This window comes from Anopheles merus, unplaced genomic scaffold (assembly GCF_017562075.2).
Source record: "Anopheles merus strain MAF unplaced genomic scaffold, AmerM5.1 LNR4000087, whole genome shotgun sequence".
Taxonomy (NCBI): Eukaryota; Metazoa; Arthropoda; class Insecta; order Diptera; family Culicidae; genus Anopheles; species Anopheles merus.
Window position 1 is genome coordinate 50647 of NW_024427667.1, and position 21648 is coordinate 72294.

Genomic DNA, 21648 nt, shown 5'->3' on the forward strand with positions numbered 1-21648 from the left:
ACTTGTCCATTCCTATCAGGGTTTACTACCACGATTCCTCCCTTAGGCCAACAATTTCTAGGAATTGTTACACGCCACTACAACTATATCCCCTATTTCTGTCGGCCGCACCGGTTCGGACCACTCTGTTCTGTGGTGAAGTGTAGCTCTGCTACATTTGTTCTATTCACATCGTTTGCTAACTTCGAATATCTTCTGTTTTAGAAACCCATCACGCTGGAACGCCTTTTTGTTGTAGGGCAAATTGACACTGTCGTACCGCCACAAAGGTCCCATTTCGTATCGCTGTCCGTTCGTTTCCCGCTCCAATATCGCCAACGCTCTTTCGTCGTCCCTAGGCCGAAACGGCCGCACTGCTTTGTCCAACGCGGAGTTACAAGAGAGAGCGTGAAATGGGCGGCCCGAGAAGGACCGCCCGTCCGGCAAAATGAGTGTATTTTTGAGTGATTTGAGTACCGTCCCCCCTTAGCAGTTACTCTTAGAGGAATGAGTTACACCCTCGCGCGAGCCCTCCCCCTCCCCACCCGTAACGCACGGTGCGCTATGCAGTTCTCAAAGTGTTTGTGTTCTTTCGAGCCATGCTACCAACACATCCAAAGATATTTGTTTCTTTCGTTTCTCGTTTTTTTTTCATGCATTGCCGCGATCGCAAATACGCCCTTATTCTAACAACAAACACAAACACGGTCATTTTTTATTTCATTAAACACTTTATTGAAACATAAATTACACTTTCACAACACATTTAGAATCCTTCATACTTACGAATGGCGTCTGCGGGAAACTTGTCGACAATCTGCGTTGCCTCTGTTCAGCAAATTCTTACCTGTCGATCCACGCACTGCATGTGCGTCTGTGCTCATTGTTTGTTCACTTCACACTTCACCATAACACACCGGCGCACGAGACTTTGAACGAAATGCGCACCAACGCACAAACACTGTGCGCGGGACTTAGAACAAAACGCGCACAACCATCTCCGACAAAGCGTCGCGCTGTACTGGTGGTTTTGTACGCGTAGGAGGGGGGACACACGGAGCGATGGTTCGATGCTGTAGTGTAAGCGAGACAACACGATGTGACGAGCAGCTCCAAGTTGTTGATCTCGCTGAAAGAAGGCACACACACATTCACAGACGGCTCGTCAAAGCACGGTATTTGTATTGGTGTTAGTGAAGCGCGCGTGTAAAACAGAATGCGAACTGTCATCGCAGCGCGTTTCTCCTTCCTTCCTCAAGCTTCCTCATACCCCTCGGCCAGAATCACTCAAAATTTGGGGTCTCATTGTTTGCGTGGGTTTCTCCTTGCTTCCTCAAGCCTCCTCATACCCCTCGGCCTGAATCACTCAAAATTTGGGGTCTCATTGTTTGCGTGGCGGTTTGAAGGACTCGGCTTTGCACTCGCAACCGAGCAAGGCCCATAGACAACCCATCCAAGGCGGGTTTTCGAAGCGACCGGTTCGTTGCAGCTAGCATCCACGGTCTTCAGGGTTCGCGTTATGTTGCAGTTGTCTATGCCTATGAGGATGCGGGGCACGGCGTAAGCGTAGGATTCGAACTGGTGATCTCTCAGATGAGTATAGCGTGCAGTCAGTTGTGCTACGTTTACAGATTGTTCCGGAAGGGCAAGCTCTTTGACCGTGTGTACTTCTGATAGTTTGTACATCGCATGCGACATGTTTCTACCCGATATGCGCACCGATAGCCTTACGGAGTCTTGTTCTTCTCTTGTCACGTCTCCCGTCCATTGTAGACACAACGGGTACGGTGTCCCTGTAACTCCAAGCTCCTGTGCTAGTCCGTGCTCCATAAACGTGGAAGTAGAGCCGTCATCTAAAAAGGCGAACGTATCTATTCGCCCCTTGGGCCCGTGCAGCGTAACGGGTATGTATTTTAAAAGCGAAAGTCTTTCGGTCCTGAATGGGTAAGAACGTTAGCGACACCAGTGTACACGACCTTACCTGAGCCATTTAGATGATCGCGGTGTTGAGGGCTGGCTGGTGTCTGGTCATTCACGTGGAGCAGCTCATGGTGTTGTCTGTTGCATCCATTCACCGCGCACGGTGCTCTTACGCTGCATCCACCTCTATGGTATCCGAGGCATTTCTGGCATATCCTGCGTTCACTTACAAGTGATCTCCTGGCGGCAACCATTGTCTTTTGGAACTGCTCACACTGGACGAGAGTGGGACAATCCCTGCCGCACAAGGGGCAGACAGTCAGTAATTCTGGTGTATTTTTAGATGAAGATGGGTCAACAAGATTCTCATCCTGCAATACCGTTGCGTTGCAGTAGGCTAGATGAACCCGCCCAGTGCCGATCGGTGGCCGTCGATCGAGTTGCGCTGGCGGGGCACGATGGGGTTGAAACCGCTGACACTGGGTGCGGCTTTGATGAGTTGGCGGTTCTGGTTGTTCATGAGTTGAGTCGCTATTGCCCATCACGGACATCACGTCGACAACACCACAGAGATCTTCTGCCAAGCCACCAACCCATTTTCCAAACTCCAACAGCGTCACTTCCGAAAATTTACTCCTCGTTCTCGCCCAGTCGATGCATAGGACGGGGGGTAGTTTCCTGACTAACTCCTTGAGTAACGCCACGTCGTACATGTACCCTCGTAACCCAGAGGCCGTCATCGCTCCTACCAACCGCTTCACCGCATATCCAAACTCTACGACCGTTGACAACCTTTCAATCTTCGGTGGTGCCATCTTTCTGATCTTCTCGGTCATGGTCTCCACAATCAGATCTGGTCTGCCGAAACGCGCCTTTAGGGTCGCCATCACCTCATTCAACCCGTCCGGGAAGGACAAAAGGTGGCCTACCGCTTCGAACGCCGCTCCTCTCAACGCATATTGTAGACGGCCGATGTTTTCGTCATCGGTGTAACCACATGCAGTGTTAGTGCGGTTATACGTGGTTATGAAAAGCGACCCCCGGAAAAGACCGGAAGGTCCCGGGGCACTGGTTGACGAGCAGCTATCTGGCTCTGACTCAGTGTGCTGGTTTTGAAATGTGGTTGCACATATTCGTGTTGTGGTAGTATCGTGTGAGCTGAATGTGTATGCGAAGTGTACGTCGGGTGTGTCTGTATAGTGTGCGCTGAGTGAGAATGTGTCGCGTCAGGAAAGTTTGTGTTGCGTGAGGATGCATCCTTTGTGACGGTAGTGTAGCGTAGGTCGACGCAATCGTGGGGCTCGGTTGAGGGAGTTGGGCTTGCTCAGCAGCGGCGCGTTGCCCGAGGTCGTTGCCCCCTGGAATTTGTCCTTGCGAAGGGCTTTTCCCGCCGGGTATATTCGACGCAAGGATTCCTCGAAACTCTTCACCCACCCAGCAAACTGCGGATAATGTGTCCCCCCAGTGCCGCCGTGGTTGGGATGCTCAGCGATGGCCGCCGAGCCATTTTCGTCCTCTGCATCCCGTAGCATCTGCATCTCGTACTCAATCTCCTGCAATCGTCATCTTCGCGATTCGCGAATGTCATCGCGGCCCTGGTTCGCACCGTGGTTTAATGCGTGGAACGGTGAACTTATCCCCTTACTCTGCCCTTCTTTGCGAAGTACCGCAACGTTCGTTGCGGTGGCATCGCTCCTCGGGGTGCTTCCTTCCGTCGTTACAGTGCTCGATGTTCCCGGGGAGGATGGATCGTAACTGGGCCCACCCGAGACGTTACTGCTTTCCTGCGGCGTTTCCGGACTCGCTGGTAGGTTTTGCTGCACCCGAAGCGTACGCCGCATTTTACGTTGGTTAATTTTCCCGTTCCACTATATATCACTTGCGCGCGCGACTTACTGTGCTTTCCGCTCTGCGAAACGAGTTTTCGATCAATTTTATTGGCTTTTTCGCGCGAATGTTAATTTTTTGTTGTTGAAATGTTGAAAAACGTGGTGGATTTTTTAGAGAAAACACTTTATTTATTGGTATGAGGTTAAATCAAAAAAATAGTCCACATGTACCGATTGTCGAATTTCAACTCAAGGCTAGGAGCAGACCAATCCTCCTCCTTATCTCCTAATTTATCGTTTTTATCCTCCCTCTCACTCTCTTCTCTAGCGTTGTGATCTGACAGACTGTTGGGCACTCACGAGTTTCCAACAATCGGGATAACACGAATATCTCTGCAAACATTTTCGCATCGGTGAAATATATCATTTGATTGTTTATTAATTGTTTCATTGCCACAAAAACGGAACACGAATCTGCATTAATTTTCACTTCAACACAACACCTTTCTTACAAACAAAACACTTTATGCTGTCTCGCGAATCATCACATATCCACACACATCACACAGCCACACAAGGCCGCGGGGCCATGAGGATTCTCAACACTCATTTTCTCAAGCACTCATGAGTGCTTTTGAGAAATCCTCGTTCTCAGCGTTTGTCGAATCGGAACAAAATCGGTTTTGAGAATCTTTGAGAAAGTTGACGATGCAGCGATCGGCTACCTGAAATATAAGCTATTTCTATTTCTATTTAATAATTGTGCTATTTCTTTTTCAATAATCACTTTGGAAAATGTATTCAATATTTATAATTGAAAAAGTTTAAAAAAACATGCGATCAAAAACATATTTTCTATTTAAAGCTCTAAATAAAACTTGAGTGGCTTTATCAGTTTCTCAGAGTGAGAAAAATTGACGACGGCCACGAGCTCGCGTCTGAGAACAAGTTTTGAGTGTTTGAGAAACTAAAATGAGTGCTTGAGAATGTTTTCTCAGCTTGAGAAAGCCTCGTGGCCCCGCGGCCCAAGGCGCCCTCACTAAACAATACGCAGTTCAACACACATGAGCAAGATCGGCCGCCGATCCAAAATCCAACCTCACTATCATGTGGTAAGGCATCTCATCGAATCGACGGGGCGCGCCAGATCATCTCATGAGAAAATTTGGCGCTAGTAAGAATGCTCACCATACAATCTTCTACAGCTCACCATGGCAATGAGGAAGACAATGCTCGCTCAGTATTGAGGAGGCAGCCGAAGGCAGCGTCTCAGTATGAAAATGTCAAGCTGTCTATAGTGCTCGCTATAGTGAGATGCTGTCCGATTGTGATTTGGGCAGTGCATCATAATGACTGTCTGTGCACTTTGCTCTACGGCAATAAATCCAAATGGTGAACCATTACATTTGTCGTTTTCGGGGGTGTGTGGCCGATTCTTCCATGATCAATGTGCCGGTGTCTCGGTGAATTGTGAAGTGAAATTGTTGGCAGATTGTGGTCTGTGCTGGCTGTGCAAACAATGTGACGCCTTACGTAAATCGAAAAAGCCTGTATTGTTTCCCGAGATTGATGCCGCCTTGGTCAATTCAATGGATGGCATTTTCACGTCTCTTGGAAACGCCATTAATTCGATTAGAGCGGATCTACTTCTCCGTTTAAGGCAGGATCTATTTAGTGAGAGTGCCTCGTTTGATTCCGCATATGTTAAGAGAGACGCACGGTTTCCTCTCCGAACATCACTACCCCTTGACCTACCATCTCGTCACCTCCCTCCGGCTCCCTGGCCGACAGCGGCTCCTGCGCCTGCAGTGCAGCAAGGAACGGGATCGGGGAGTACATATGATCCTGTATTTGTGGCTCCAAGGCCAACGTCATTATCATGGATTTTTATGTCGCGCTTCGACACATCTGTTACGGATAAGCATGTCATCACCATGGTTACTAATGGACTTGCGCTTGCTCCATCTGACATTGTGGTGCGTCGTCTCGTTAAAATTGGCGCCAACGTCAAAACGATGTCATTCGTATCGTTTAAGGTCGGTGTACCTTCCAGCAAGCGCGGTGAAGCTCTCTCTCCGGCCACTTGGCCTCCGTCTCTCGTGTTCCGTGAGTTTGTCGATTACCAAAATCGTCATCTCCCTGCAGTGTCAGTGAACGACACGCTCACAGATGAGTCGGCCAAAAATTTCGATAGTGCAAGCAACACTAACACCGTTAAATCTATCGTTGCCCGACTGGATGCTCCCGTAAACGACTCCTCTTCGTCTTTCATCGGCTCTCTGAGTACACCACGCTTGGCCAGCATGCCTTCTCAGAGTGCTTCTCTGCCTTCGGCTCTCTCTCATCCACTGAGTGACACCTGTTCCGAGCCTATTTCCGTGCTTCCTGCTCTTCAATAAACCTCGTCGATTCCTTCATCGTCTGCCTCGGTGTTCATCCCTGCGAGAACGACTGGATCCTCTCGTAAACCATCGGATTGGTCGCCTCCAGACAACCTGCCTGCTCCTGTTAAGCGCACCCGTGCTGATCACGCCAGACAACCGTCGTTGTCAAATGAACCAAATGAATAGCTAAGTATTTACTATCAGAACACTCGTGGGTTACAATCAAAATGTACTGATTTAAGGCTAGCGGCCGATGCTGCTGATTTTAATGTGATCAACATTATTTAAATATTCATGTTTAAATATGAGGAAAAATGTTGCCGCAAAGAAAAAATAGTAGAGTAGAGAATTTTACAAAGAATATTGTTTAAATAGCAAATTAGATTTAAAAATAAATTATTATGTTGCTTGACAATACCAAAACATGTGTTTAATCACCCCAAACTCTTAAATCATCACGCGGTGCTTTAAAAAAAATAGGATTAATTTCTACAGCGCTACAACCGAGCGCTCCATACCTGGATGCAAAACTCCATAGCTGTTTTGTACACTTCTCCTAAGCATTTGACATATTCCCCTATATGCTTGCAAACCTCCATAGCAACGTTGCATACATCCCCTAACCATTTGAAACATTCCACCGAGTGGATCAAGTAGTACATTATATGATTCGAAACCCTGTATTGATTTTAGAACTAGGACCACTATAGGAACATATCTGTTTGGTGTACCTATAATGGCACTATCGTAAAAAGCACTTAAAAATACGTAAATATGGTCAAAAGCCAATGAATTTGAATAAAACAATATCATTTGATAACAATTATGTTAAAAAACTAATTATTGCGTTGTTATGTGGTCATTTAGAACGTTAACAAAAATACGAGAATCGTTATGAAATCCTAAGGATTCTGGAAAAATGTTGATATCTTTCACAAAATAATGGATTTTTCGGTCACTAAGAAACGGAATGGAACCATTTCATTTTTAAATTCTTTGTAAAAGGCTAGAGAACATTTCACACTTTCGTAGATAACTTAACTACTGTTAATTTATCGTATGAGACGCATTTTAGTGCAATACCACCACTATTGATACTAGCACCACTATAGGTACGTTTTCCCTATAGGTGTTATCTATGTCCCACCCTATTTAGCAGCTGATATGCGTACGTTTGAAAAACTTTTAGAATGCGTTTACGATGTCAAAACCCGCTTGCTCAACAAGGATCAACTTATTCTTCTTGGTGATTTTAATCAAACTTCACTGCAATGGATAAATTCTCTAAATTTAACGGTACCTTTCCAGCTCTATGCTCCTCATAATGCGTTGCTATGTCATGCGCCTTTTGTCGATTTATTCAACGTTATGGAATTTTGTCAACTAAACAATATTCCAAACCATAATGGTCGCGTGCTTGACCTTATACTTCTGTTTTCTCTTAACTTCACGCCGTGTTCCGTTTATGAGGCAGATCCTCCTCTTGTAAAAATTGACACCCACCATCCTCCGTTTGTTCTTGAAATTGAATATTTATCCACTGCCAACTTACCTGTTTCTGCGCAAAGTGTTAATCTTAGTGACTATGCTAGGCTGCGTGTAATTTTGTCCTCTATTGATTGATCATTTTTGTTTGAATGTACGTCCATCAATGAGGCTGTAACACAGTTCAATGCTATCCTGATCACTTCCTTAAACTCCTGTTCTCCTCTCTTCAGACCACCACCTTCCCCTCCATGGTCCGACCGCCATCTGCGCTCTCTGCTTATGGATCGAAATCGGGCTACACGTGCTTACCGGACTTGGCGTTCACCGTACACGCGTAGGTTATTTAAATATGCAGCATCCGCTTACAGATCATATAACAGATATCGCCGTAAATTATATGTTTTGCGTCTTTAATATTGTTTCCGTTCAAACCCTCCAGCGTTTTGAAACTACATTAACTCTATGAGAAAAAATATCGGCCTCCCTACTAGTATGTCACTTGGTGATGTGCTTGCTACGTGTCCGAATGACATTCGTTCGCTTTTTTCCGATCATTTCTCGAGTGTCTATGAAAATGATTTAAATAACTCTGCAAACTTTGAGGCTAGTCTTTCATTCACCCCTCTCAATGTTCTGAATGTTGAATTTGTTTCTGTAAGCAGTGCTTCTGTTTTACGTCCGTTAGGCAACCTTAAACCATCCTTCGTGCCGGGTCCTGATGGTGTTGCATGCATATGCTATACGTAGTTTATATAATTCCCATTACAATCAAATAACAGAAATTGTCAACATACAACACACAATAACAACTCTTAAGTCAGGAAATGTTAATCAGCAGAAAAACTCTCATCTCAAAACGGCTAAAAAACATGCAAGCCACATACTGACTTTCAAAGGCGAGAAAAACATTACTTAGCACAAAACCCGTACATTGCATAATAGCAACCATCAAGTCATATATAATGAAATAGGATACACCGTACCTTCGTGTGTACAAATAGAACCGTTACCCGCAAGCGTAGAAACAAAACACCGCATCGTTTGACGTTTAACTGTTCGGCCGCACTTCCGTCGCGCTCCGTGATTTTTCAGTAATTTTCGTGTGTTTTCTGCGTCGCATCGCATTGTTGCCTATTCTACGGACTGCGGATTCTAAACTGCTTCACATCACCGTTGCGTCTTGGCGAATTGTTTAGTTGCACCGCAACTGTGGTTTCCTGCTGTTTTTTCCTGCTCGGCTTAGCAGTGTTGTGCTGTGATTACGCGTGATTTCGCGATGGCGGCTATTTGCTTCTCGTGTGCTGAACCGCTAGAGGCCACCGGCTGCATCATCAGTTGTGCATATTGTGACGCTACGTTCCACCGCGGCTGTTGCAAATTGCCCCGAGCTGATTGACGCAGTATTGTCCAATGTCGACCTGCACTGGAGCTGCATTGGCTGCACTAACATTCTTAAAAATCCGCGCTGCCGTTCGGTAATAGAAATAGGCGCCCAGGTCGGTTTCCAAGCTGCCCTCACATCAGCTGTAGCAGCTATCGGCAAGCTCGTTGAGCCTATTGTCGCCGAAGTTCGCAGTGGTTTTACCCTCCTTCAAACTGCATCCACGCCTCACATTCGGAATCCTGATCCTCGACCGGCTACTGGTAGAAAGCGGAGGCGCTTAATCGAGGATTCGGCATCTCCTGGTGTAAACAGAATTGTAAACAGTCGCGGTAACATCCTTTGTGCCGCGTCATCGCCAAACGCATACACCAATACCACGATTGCCGTCCAGCCGGCACCTACACAACCGCATGAACTGGTGGGAACCGATCCGTTATCATCACCGCTTCAAGCTGCACCTCGTGAGCCATTCACAGATAGGATCTGGATCCGCCTATCCCGCTTATCAACGGCCGTCACTGTGGAACAAGTGGTCGCTTCTGTAAAGCGTCGCTTAGCCACCGATGACGTTATAGCGTATTGCCTGCTTAGAAGAGGGGTTAGTGTGGACAGCATGAATTGGCTTTCATTCAAAGTGAGAGTCCCGGCTATCCTTCGAGATGCGGCACTCACACCATCCACCTGGCCCGTCGGTATCGGTGTACGTGAGTTTTTTTCCATCCCGTCAACACGACAACCAAACCTCATCTCCTACAGCCACCCAAAACCGCTTTATAACACGCACACCAGCTACTAGTACTGATCACCGCTACACCACACGCACACCAACAACGACTCACCGTTTAGCCGCACGCACGTCTACTCCACCTGGTCCTGAAACAACATCATCACAACAGTGTCACCCCCCGGTGAATGATACCTTGGAAGCACCCAACTCAACACTTATTTCTGGACCGCCCGAAAACCACCGCGCTTCATCTCCGCACTTGCACCAGTCTACAATCGATCGCTTTTTTCTCAACTAGACGAAGTTCCGCTCATTGCACGCAACAAACACGCCAAGCCTCATGCTCTGACAACGCGGCTCAATTGACTTACCGTATACCCGCTTTATCCAACCGCCACAATGACAACGCTACCGCTGAGTATTCAAGCTGCTATTATCAAAACGTTAGAGGTATGCGTACTAAAACAAAAGAATTTCACCTAGCTGTATAAATAAATGATAAATAAATAATAATAATAATAATAATAATAATAGGCACAAAACCCCAGAACTGACCTTACAGAATAAGCGCAACCATATGTAAACTCAAAAACTGATCTTCAGCATAACTGACATAAAACAGAAAGTGAAAGTAAAACCAAATCTAACTATACTCGTTACTCGTATAAATAAAGATGTAAGATAAGACCGAGTACTGCTCAGTACGCACAGTGACACGGTTCAGTGGAGCCGTTTAAGTATTATCGTAATTCGCACAAACAACACAAATGTGTTAAATTAATTCATTGTGTCCACTCGTTACCTGGAGCCCTGATGGTTCGCAGTGATCATCCGAAACTCTGCTATGTTTTTTTTTTTTTTTTGACGAATTGACCCCGCGAGTGATATTTAATCCTTCTGCACCGCTGCTCTAACAATTGCAACCTGATCCGAACATTACAATGGTATTCCTGCTGCTTTACTGTTACATTGTCGTGAAGCATTAGCCCTTCCTGTTTCTTTCCTTTTTAATCTTTCTTTGTCGACGGATACTTTTGCGAATATTTGGAAGCAAGCATGGATAAGGCCAGTTTTTAAAAAGGGTGATCGTGGTTGTATCTCTAATTATCGTGGCATATCTATTTGATCTGAGTTCAGCAAAGTCTTTGTATCTGTTATTCGTTTAACTCTTATGGAAATGATGAAATTGTGAATCATTCCTAATCAGCATGGTTTTATACATGTGGGATTAGGAAGTTATGGCCATTTAAAGATTAACACTCTAGAATGTATTCAGACGTTGTCGCAAGTGTCTCCAATGCACTTGGCATGACTCTGGGATAACTTCCAACATCATACCAAGTGTCTCCAATGCACTTGGAATGACTCTGGGACAACATTTAACAGTGTACCAAGTGTCTCCAATGCACTTGGAATGACTCTGGAACAACATTTAACAGTGTACCAAGTGTCTTCAATGCACTTGGAATGACTCTGGGACAACATTTAACTCTGATTAAATAATTCTGGGACTCTGGCCGCTCCACTACTACTAATCTTATCGAATTTGTTTCCTCAGCACTCTCAATTTGTACTTTGGCTTGCAGGTTGATTTGGTGTACACTGATTTTAAAGCTGCGTTTGATAAAATACCCCATTCTCTGCTCATTGCTAAATTCAAGAAATTTGGTTTATCTCATTTCTTTCTTGAATGGCTACAATCATTTCTATCGAATCGATTTTGCTGTGTTAAATTGAATGACGGGTTTTCTTATGAGTGTCATTGTTCGTCGGGTGTACCCCAGGGTGATGTCTTGAGTCCTTTACTTTTTATTTTATTTGTCAACGATGGGTGCTCTGTTCTTCCATCCGATTCCATCCGAATGTTTGCAGATGATTTAAAAATATTTTGTCCTATCACTGACTCAAATTCATGTGTCTCTCTTCAATGTCTGTTAGACTCCTTCTCTTTTTGGTGTTCTGCAAACTTTCTCTCCCTGTGTATCGATAAATGTGCTTGTATATCGTTCTCTCGGAACCCAAATATGTTGTCCCATAATTATTCATTGAAATCTGTTGTATTAAATCGTGTTAATGTCATTCGTGATCTTGTTAATGTCATTCGTGATTCGTGGAATGATTTGTGCTATGTTAAATGATGTGCGTGACCCTATGTGCCTTAAAGCTCTTTTCTGTAGCTTAGTCCGCCCTATTTTAAAATACGCTAGCGTTGTGTGGTGCCCAGTCAGCTCGGTATGGATTGAAAGGGTTGAAAGCGTTCAACGCAGATTCACCCGTATTGCTATTAGGCGTCTTTTAGGGCAATCGGGTGCTTCTCTTCCCCCTTATGAAGTCCGGTGTCGCATGCTTGGTTTGATGACCCTGCACAATCGTTGCTCTGCTTCTCAAGCTTTGCTCATCAGCGGTTTGCTTCGGTACGAAATTGTTTATCCTTCATTAGTTGACAGAATACCGCTGTACGCGCCTGCTCGCTTTCTTCGACGCCGCGATTTCCTTCTAATTCCGTCGAGAAGAACGCTTTATGGCACCAATGATCCGTTTCTTCGATCCCTCCATCGCTTCAACAGTGCCTCTGGTGTGTTTGATTTTCAAATCCCCCCTCAATCCCTTCGCCCCCTCTTCGTTCAGTTCTTTGACTCCTTTTTTGTTTCCCCATCCTAATTCTTTCATCTTACTTGTGTTGGCTGTGTTACATATTGCTTGTTGTCTAGTATATGTTTGTCTAGTTAGATATAAGTATTTGTTTGTTATCATTAATTTTAAGTTTTAGTCATTAAGTTTCCCTATATTTAGCCCTCTGAGGCAGATATTTGTATCAAAATAAATAAATAAATGAATAAATAAACAAATAAATAAATAATGTTATAAACAAAACAAAATAAATGCAGAGAAAGTAATTTCGTAATTGCTGCAAAGCAGGTGTGTGCGGGTCAATATGCAATATGCAATAAAAAAGGGTAAAAATACTTTTAACTGTTTTGAACAGAACTGGAAATGATTTTACAGTTGTAATTTAACAATATACTTACTTCAGAACCTATAAATAATACGCATTATTGCTGTTGATTATGATGTTTTTCTTTGTAGAATGTGTTGACACATCCATGCAGAACGCAGCGAACAGATACCAGCGTGCGTCACGTAATGCGTTTCGATACTGTTATGTATGGTCCAACCTGCTGTTAGGAATTATTGCGCTACCTGGCCAACCGCTTTTGACGTCTGTCAATTTTGGCGCGCCATCGGGTTAAGCTTCGCTTTTTACGCACTCCCGCTCTATCTTGAAAACAAACATAACGTGAATAAAACTTGAACTGAATTATAAAACAGAAAATGCAACAGATACGCTGCGTCGGAACAAGTACCAAGCCCTGAGTATTGAAAAGTTAAGGTGTGAGTACAGAGGTAAAAATTAAGAACGAATGTGTGGAATGGAAAAATGAGAGAGAGTCTGAGTTTGTTTTGGGAGAAAGGAGAGAATGAAAGAGATTGAACAATAATATAGCATACAGAAACTACATGTATGATATCCTCCAGGACAATTGCATGGCAATCGGATTGGACGCGCTACATTTTCCATACAATCCGTAGTGTTGCGTGTTCTTCGCGGCAACTTTGTCTGTATTTTCAATGAGCCAAGCGATTTTAACCCCCTCCTACACACGTTGAATACTGAAGCACGCTTGTCGCGGCAACGTTCACCGCATACACACACACATCTCCACACTCAGGGTACGACATCTTCCTTATTGCTGTTCTGGACTCAGACAAAATTTGTGTTTCTACACTTATTGTTAAAAAAAAATCTGAATTTACAAACAAATATCAAAATATTACGTTCTGCTAATGATATTGAACTAAATTTAATTGTACTACATTAAGTTTTTACATATCTTTCGTAAAAGTTCATCAGAGTATGAAAGCGTTGAAACAATTTGTCATGAATAACTTCAATTTTAAGATTTTCGCGCATAAAATAAGGACACACGCTGTGCATATTAGTGTTGGGCATTTCGTTAAAAAAGGAACGGAACCGAACTAGTTCATTTTTCAAGAAGAACGGAACGGGAAACTGGGGGTGCAAAAGAACCGACCCAGAGCTTAGAAGCCAAGCTGTCTTCCGGGGGGGGGGGGGGGGGGTGTTACTTCATACAGGATATGAAAAGGCGTATCTTAAATCATCAATCTGAAATCATATCTGACACCAAATCTAGATGGGTTCAACCTATGTCAAATAAGCTGTACCGGCTTTGCTAATATAAAGCATACATTTATTATCTAGCATTTTTTAAACTTTTTAGATGCGACGACCATTTTCGGTCAAATAAATAGGCTTGGCTATCAGTAACTTAAATGCTCATAGCAGATTCATAGATCCATTCGAGACTTTTACCCATGCCGATGTTATTGAGTGGTACGAGTTGACGATTGTATCACGAGACTGACTAATTATTTGAATTTCACTTACTATTTAAAACAAATAGTTTTTTCACACAAATTGTTTACATGTTTACGGCACTCAAACGGTTGTCGAATGGAACAGAATGCTTCGAATCGAATGACCAAATATTGGAATCATGTCGAGTGCCAAGATCAAGAGGATATCGTGGAATAAAAAATAAATACATATTTTTTCCTTGTTTATACTCACATATTATAATACATCTCTTCTAAACCGTTCTGCAATATGAGTACAGATTTAAATTTTAAAATAGTTATTCGTCTAGTTAAAACAAGCTAAATTATAACAAAAAGTATAATAGATGTTACAAATTGCACCATAATACCAAATGTAACACCATTTTTGGTTTCGCTTACCACGATTTTTATAAACGATACGCGACGAAGTGCGATGAATTGTTAGTATGTTGTTAGTATGATTTAGAGAGGCTTTGGCTCCTGCGGAGTTCTTTCGCCTCTAGTGCAATGAATATTCCTGTGAGCATGGGAGAGTGCACAGGCAACACATACTGTGTGCGAGAAAGAGTGAACTGTTATCTTGCATGCAGCGGAGCGAACGGAAAGAACGAATTGAACGGAACGGAATGCACGGAAAGAACGGAATGAACGGAAAGAACGAAATGAACGGAACGGAACGGAATGAACGGAATGAACGGAACGGAACGGAATGAACGGAATGAACGGAACGGAACGATTTTGTATAAAGGATCGGAACGGAACGGCCTACATAAAGAACGGAACTTTTTTACTAGGTTCGGACCGGAACGGCCAACACTAGTGCATATGCCTGCTGAATTCTTATATCTGTCTCGCTTCTACACTTGTGTGCATTACCGCTGTCATCCAGTTGAAAACTTTGTTGTGATTCGTATTAGTGTAGATATTTTTGTTATCTAAGGAAACTTTGATTTACAATTTAGATGATCAAATAGTAAAGATTTATCATTTAATGAGCAACATAATATCGCCAGTACCCCAGTGTTATGATCTAACGAGTATTTAATAATTGAAATAAACTATATTTACGTTATTGTGTTATACTTGCTGTTTCGAGCAATTCGCTTGCTGTAAATTTGAATTTGGTAAGTAACAGGCTTAATTATGAATGGTTAATGTGTTTATAATGTGAAACGATAAAGCTACTGGGTGTGTTCATGTTTTTTAGGTGAGCAGGCGACAAGATATTCTATTGTCGATGTCCAATCCCACCCAGCTTGTCCCACCAGGGATTTGCGAGTCTACGCCAGGAAACTGCGTTCAGTCCGAGAGTCCGGCAGTGATCCAAAATACCAAAAAGGTACACGCGGAAATATTCGTGACTGAATATGGAATGTAACTTGTCCGTGTTTCGATGGCTGCTAGGATCCCACGTCCGGAATTATGTGTTGTGCTCACTTGAGTTGACTGCTTTTACCATAATTGGCGGCATCTGATATTTTGTGCCAATGTCCGTTATTGCCCTTTCTTCCGTATGTCGCTGCTCTTCGTTGCTGCTTCGCTCCACGATGGATGTGGACACGGATGTCCTTGCTTGCTGGGTAGATTGGTATGAGTTCCACAAACAGCAATGCGTTCATACCAATTTTACACGCCAATTGCTGACTTACGCTGTACCAGTCTGAGCAATCTGAAGCACTTCAGAAGCACTCCTGGCAGTCCCTGTACCGCACAGGTGGTGCGTAGCATAACGCCGAATCGGTGGCTGACTACTTCCGGAGATAGCTTTAAACTTGAACAACAGAACCAAACCATAACCCTTACTTTGCACGATGGCTTTTCAGCTGACAGTGTCCATGCCGATGGCGGATGTGTAACGCCATAACCATCAGGCAGTGTTTATCCCGAGGGTTAATGCTGTCGAAAGATATGGCCGTTATGCCCGTGTTGACAATACACAAGATTAAGTGATAGGAAAGCCACACGCTGCGTAGGGTGTATCGGTCGTTAGACATTGACATTGTTGTGAATCCTGTTCCTCTTGGTACAGGTGAATGAATATGCGTCGCTGAAGTATTTTTCCAAGTGTGTCTAGCATTCACAGCACCAAAGCTAATATTTTCGAAAGGTTATCTAGGCTTGGGGAGCAATATCATTTGTTGTCGGTTTTTAATACGGTGCAAATGACCGCTCGAAAGACGAGTTTACCAGGTATTCCTGTTTCGATACTATCGTCTTAGCATGTTGAATTATTTTCAATGTTCTGGGGCTTTTTACGTTGCCATCTCAGCAGGCAGCTCAGTGCCAACCGTTACAGGCATCATATAATTGCTCGCCGTCGAGAGCTTTCTCCACCTTTGCCCTCAGCTATGCTGATGAATTGGAAACATGAAACTGTTAGCACATGCTAACTTTAATGACCTTCTCGATCACGCGGCTTTCATTAAAGTGATGTTCCGCTGCCTCCTTTTACCCAGGTAATGGCGCAGAGGGATTTCTGGTGCTCACGTTATAGCATGTGCGTTTCACTACAAGCATCGGTAAGCACCTCAAATATCGTTCTCAGCTGTATCTCTCTCTCGGATATCAATCCTGCGAAGTCCACCAAGTTACCAACCACATGCCGTGATCATGTTCATCCTTCCTACATGGTGTCATGTGCATACCGGACGGTCCATAAGATCAATACGGCACCGCACGTGGAGTTTACGTTCGTAATCTGCACCGATTGTCGTAGGAACCCGCTTCTGGTATGGTTTCTGTTGGAACACGACACCGCGTGTGGAGCGCACCAAGCACTTTGTCTAGCACCTGTGTACATATCTGAACATTGTTTGATTGACTATAAAGGGTAGGGTCATTGTACCAGTATTGGGCTGGCCAGAGCAGCAGTTGAACTAAAACTGCTCATAAACTTACAATTTCAATATTGTTTGATGAAAATGTTCTTATTTTGCTTTATAAACTACTGTAATATTACTGTACCCCGAGTATGTCAAGTTACAAATACTTTTTTTATATATTAGCAAAACGTGGTACAGTCCTCAGGTGGCAAAACTTAAAAAAAACTCGTCGTGAGTTCAAGCCTTCTATGGACCGACCCCTTGTGTCAAGGACTGAATATCCGTCTGCATGGTATTAATAAGCCTAGAAGCCCGGTACAGCCCTGTCCTTAGGTCGTTACGCCAAATAACAGCAATTTCATAAATACATAATTATGGTTCAATACACCACGGTTCCTGTCGAACACCCGGAAAATGTAAAGCTCCTAAAATGTTATTATATTTTATTTTAAATACGTTGTGCGCAAAATGATGTTATGCATCGCATTTTAGCACACATTCACGTATTTTGTTACCCTGTCGAAACCTGTCAAAACTGAAAACTTATACTGTTTACCTGGTAGATTTGTACAAAGTCTACCATTTCTTAAATATAAATAGTAAACATAAACATTACTCATAAACATACCTGCTAAACAAATGAAACTTACTCTTAACTTACAAAAAAAGCTTATTCTAACCTGGGAAACTAAGAAAATGCTACATGCATACGAAACCATAAAAACGCAGGTAACTTTTACAACAGCTAGAACACGCACATCTGTATAAAAATCCCAGGCAATTAAATGGTTCGTATGTTGTGCAAAGGTAAATTTACATACCTTTCCAAACTTCGGGTTGTATAAATTTTGCTCCAAATACAGCATGCCCTTCATTCGCAAATACGTTGTTGTTTGTGTGAAATCTGTTCTAATTCGGAGCTCTGTCATTGTGTCTAGTGTATTTCTTGAAAAGTGTAAGCTCGATTAGTGATGGAAGATATTCCATATTCGCAACAACTTAAAAGAACCTCACAACGCAAAAGATCCTCGTACATTAAAAACTCTAACTAAACTAAAAACTCCAAAGAAACCTGCAGGAATTACAAACATCACTGGAGGGCATCTGTGGTACCAAGGAATAGACATGCCTCATCAAAAAGTTTCGGTAAGTTCAATACAATTGGAATCGCAATTTCAAATACTAATTTATGTTTGCCTTTGTTTCTTTAACAGCACCGCCATCCTTGATGAAAATATTTCAACACGAGGCTTGAAAGTGTTTATTGATGGATTACCACTTCATAGGAGCACCAATCTGGAGTTTTGGCCAATCTTGGCGAGCATCGACGAACTCCCAAACGAAGCGCCGATGAAAGTGGGTATTTATTGTGGATTGAAGCATCCACAAAACATAGAGGAATATTTACGGCAACTTGTAGATGAGTTGAAAGAATTGACTACCAGTGGTATTGTTGTACACAACCGTTTCATCAAAATCAACTTGCTTTACTTCATCGCTGATACTCCTTCTAGAGCTCTGCTAAAAGGTAAATATTCATTTACACTATTACTTCTCTACCAGCTAAATGTAAAGGAAATAAGCTATATCCCTCTATTCCGTTTATTAACAGGAGTTGTGAATTTTAACGGATTGCAAGGATGCATTAAATGCACATGTCAAGGAACAAAGGAAAACAATAGAACTATTTTTAGAGGAGTTTCTGCCGAGCAACGAACCAACAAAGCATTTCGAGATGGCGATTATATGCCAAAGCATCAAAGAGAACTAACTCCTCTATTGGAGCTAGAGTGTTTAGATATGATAAAACAATTTATTGTGGCTGATGAATTGCATCTAATTTACCATGGAGTATTCAAGAAACTAATTACGAGATGGAGGGATGGAGAGCGTGGCTTTTTACCTAGATGGTCTGATCAACAATGTGAGACAATTTCATCAAAATTAGCCGACATACAGCTTCCATCCGAAATTCATAGAAGGCTACGACATTTAAGGTATTTCGATGAATGGAAAGCGACCGAGTTCAGATCATTCCTTCAATACGGGAGCATAGTTGTTTTGCGTGATAATATATCAGTCGAGCAATATTCCCATTTTATGTTGCTAGTTTGTTCAATTACTCTGCTATCATCAAAAGCGTACGAAGAGTATTGGCCAAAAGCAGGAAAAATGTTAAATCGTTTTGTAATGGACTACGAAACAAAATACGGACCAAACGGTTTAACCAGCAACGTACACAATCTTCAGCACGTTCTAGAAGATGTCAAAAACAATGGCCCTCTTCCATTAATATCAACATATCCGTTTGAAAATGAACAACGTCTTTTGAAGCTACTGTTAAGGAGTGGAGTGAACTGTTTACAACAAGTGATAAACCGTTTGGCAGAATTAGATCAACTTGACAACCTACACAAAAATACAGAGGAAAACATTAAATATCCATGCGTTAAACACCACTGCGGTAAGAGGACAGCACATATACGTCAAGGATTAATGTTAAAGCAAGGAGATAGAAACGGATGGTTTTTAACGAAGGATAATCATGTGGTTAGATTTGAATCAGCAGGTGAACGCGCATCAACAGTGGTTATAAAAGGAAAAAAGCTTCTGACCAGCGAGGAATATTTTTACAAGCCTATAAGTTCCTTCCTTTTAAACATATCCAAGGGTAATATGAATGAGTTATCATCATTTTCAGATGAGTTTTTCCCTCAAAGTATAAAGTGTAAGTTAGTAGCTATAAAAACAATGTCAAAAGAGTATGTGTACATTCCAATGCTTCATACTTTAGAAACATAAATAAAGAAACATATTCATAAAGAGCGAACTTGACAGTTCATTTATTTAAAAATAGTTCATATTGCTTAGAATTTTCAATTCATTTCATTGTAATTAATTTCATTAATTGAAACTTTCTTTTATTATATACGTTAACATATGTTATCACAAGTATAAGATCATGTGTAAGCATAACGAACATAATTGTTCCCAAACGATCGGTGTCGACCAATCTCGTTCAATTCGTGTCTGAATGCCTTACGACAAAGGATGGCAAGTCACAGATCGATGCAATTTATACTGATTTCATGTCAGCATTTGATCGGATTAACCATGACATACTCTTTGCGAAACTGAGCCGGCTTGGCTTTCATAATAATCTAGTCATATGGTTAAAATCATATTTAAACCAAAGATCATACTGTGTTAAAATCAATAAGTGCTTGTCCAACGTGTTCGTTAGTTCGTCCGGTGTACCACAGGGAAGTAACATTGGACCAGTATTGTTTATCCTATTTATTAATGATGTTGTATTTGCGCTCCCCAATCAATGTTTGCTTATGTATGCGGACGATATCAAGATTTATGCGACCATTAGAAATAATTCGGACAGCTCGACACTCCAGCACAGCCTAGACGAATTTAGCAATTGGTGCTCGGCGAACTCACTATCCTTGTGTGCCAATAAGTGTTTAATTTAATTTGTTTATTACTCGTTCAATGGATAACAATGGATCCGTGTGAATGTTCTTAAGTCTAATATTAGATTAAAATATGTAGTAAGATCATCTTAATAATTCGCTTCTAAGGCAGTTTTTAAAGGATTGCACTGAGGTTCCAAAATCAAACAAATGACGAACTTCGTTAAACACCCTAATCATGGAGTTGAGGGGGTCTCTAGATCCATATCCAGTTCGACTACGGTTCAGGGCAAGTAACGGACGAGAGCGAAGCTGAACAGCAGGCGCGTAAAAGTTTAACTGCTGGAGTAGGGAAGGACAGTCGATGTTACTTTGCAGTAAACCAGCCACAAATAGTTGTTGTGCGGTACGGCGTCGGATGTGGAGCGGTTGCAGTCCAAGAAGCAGAAGTCGCGTTTCATAAGGTGGTAACTGACTGCCAGGTGGCCAAGGTAACAAGCGTGTTGCGTATCGGGATAAGCGACGCTGTATCGATTCCATTCTCTCAGAAAGTCTTTGGGTTGAGGGCTTCCAGACGACACAGGCGTATTCGAGTACCGGGCGGATAATACCACAGTATAACGCTTTGATGCAGACTGGGTCTTTGAAATCTCTTGTTATCCGAAACAACATGCCAAGCAATTGATTACCTCGGGTAATCACCTCGTCTGTTTGCTGGTCAAATGACAGCTTTGAATCAAGTATGACTCCGAGATCCTTCATAGCATTAGTGCGTTCTATTGGTAAACCGTTAACTGTGTAGCTGATGCTCTTAATTTCTCGTGCTCGTGTGAATGAAATGACTCGGCATTTTTCAATGCAGAGGCTCAGGCGGTTTCGATTGCACCATTGGTGAAAATCTAGAAGGTATTGTTGTAGCTCGGAGAGGTCTGTGACATTTTTTTATCGTCATGTAGATTTTAATGTCATCTGCATACATTAAATGATTCGCTGCTGGTACTACATACGATAGGTCGTTGATGAACAGTACGAACAGTAGTGGACCCAGGTTGCTACCTTGTGGCACACCAGATGATGCAATGAAAGACCTTGAATGGCACCGTGAGAAAGATACAGCATACGATCGATTGACAAGGTACGATTCTAACCAGCATATTAAATTTCGCCCAAGTCCCAACTTATTCATCTTGGCTAAAAGGATGTTGTGATCGATGCTATCAAAAGCAGCCTTTAAATCCATATAAACTGCATCTGTTTGCATCCTGCTATCTATG

General features: G+C 42.7%; 1 pseudogene; it reads left to right on the forward strand.

Annotated features, from left to right (window-relative positions):
• Positions 1-8849: 8849 nt before the first annotated feature.
• On the forward strand, positions 8850-10009 carry LOC121601413 (annotated as a pseudogene).
• Positions 10010-21648: the final 11639 nt, after the last annotated feature.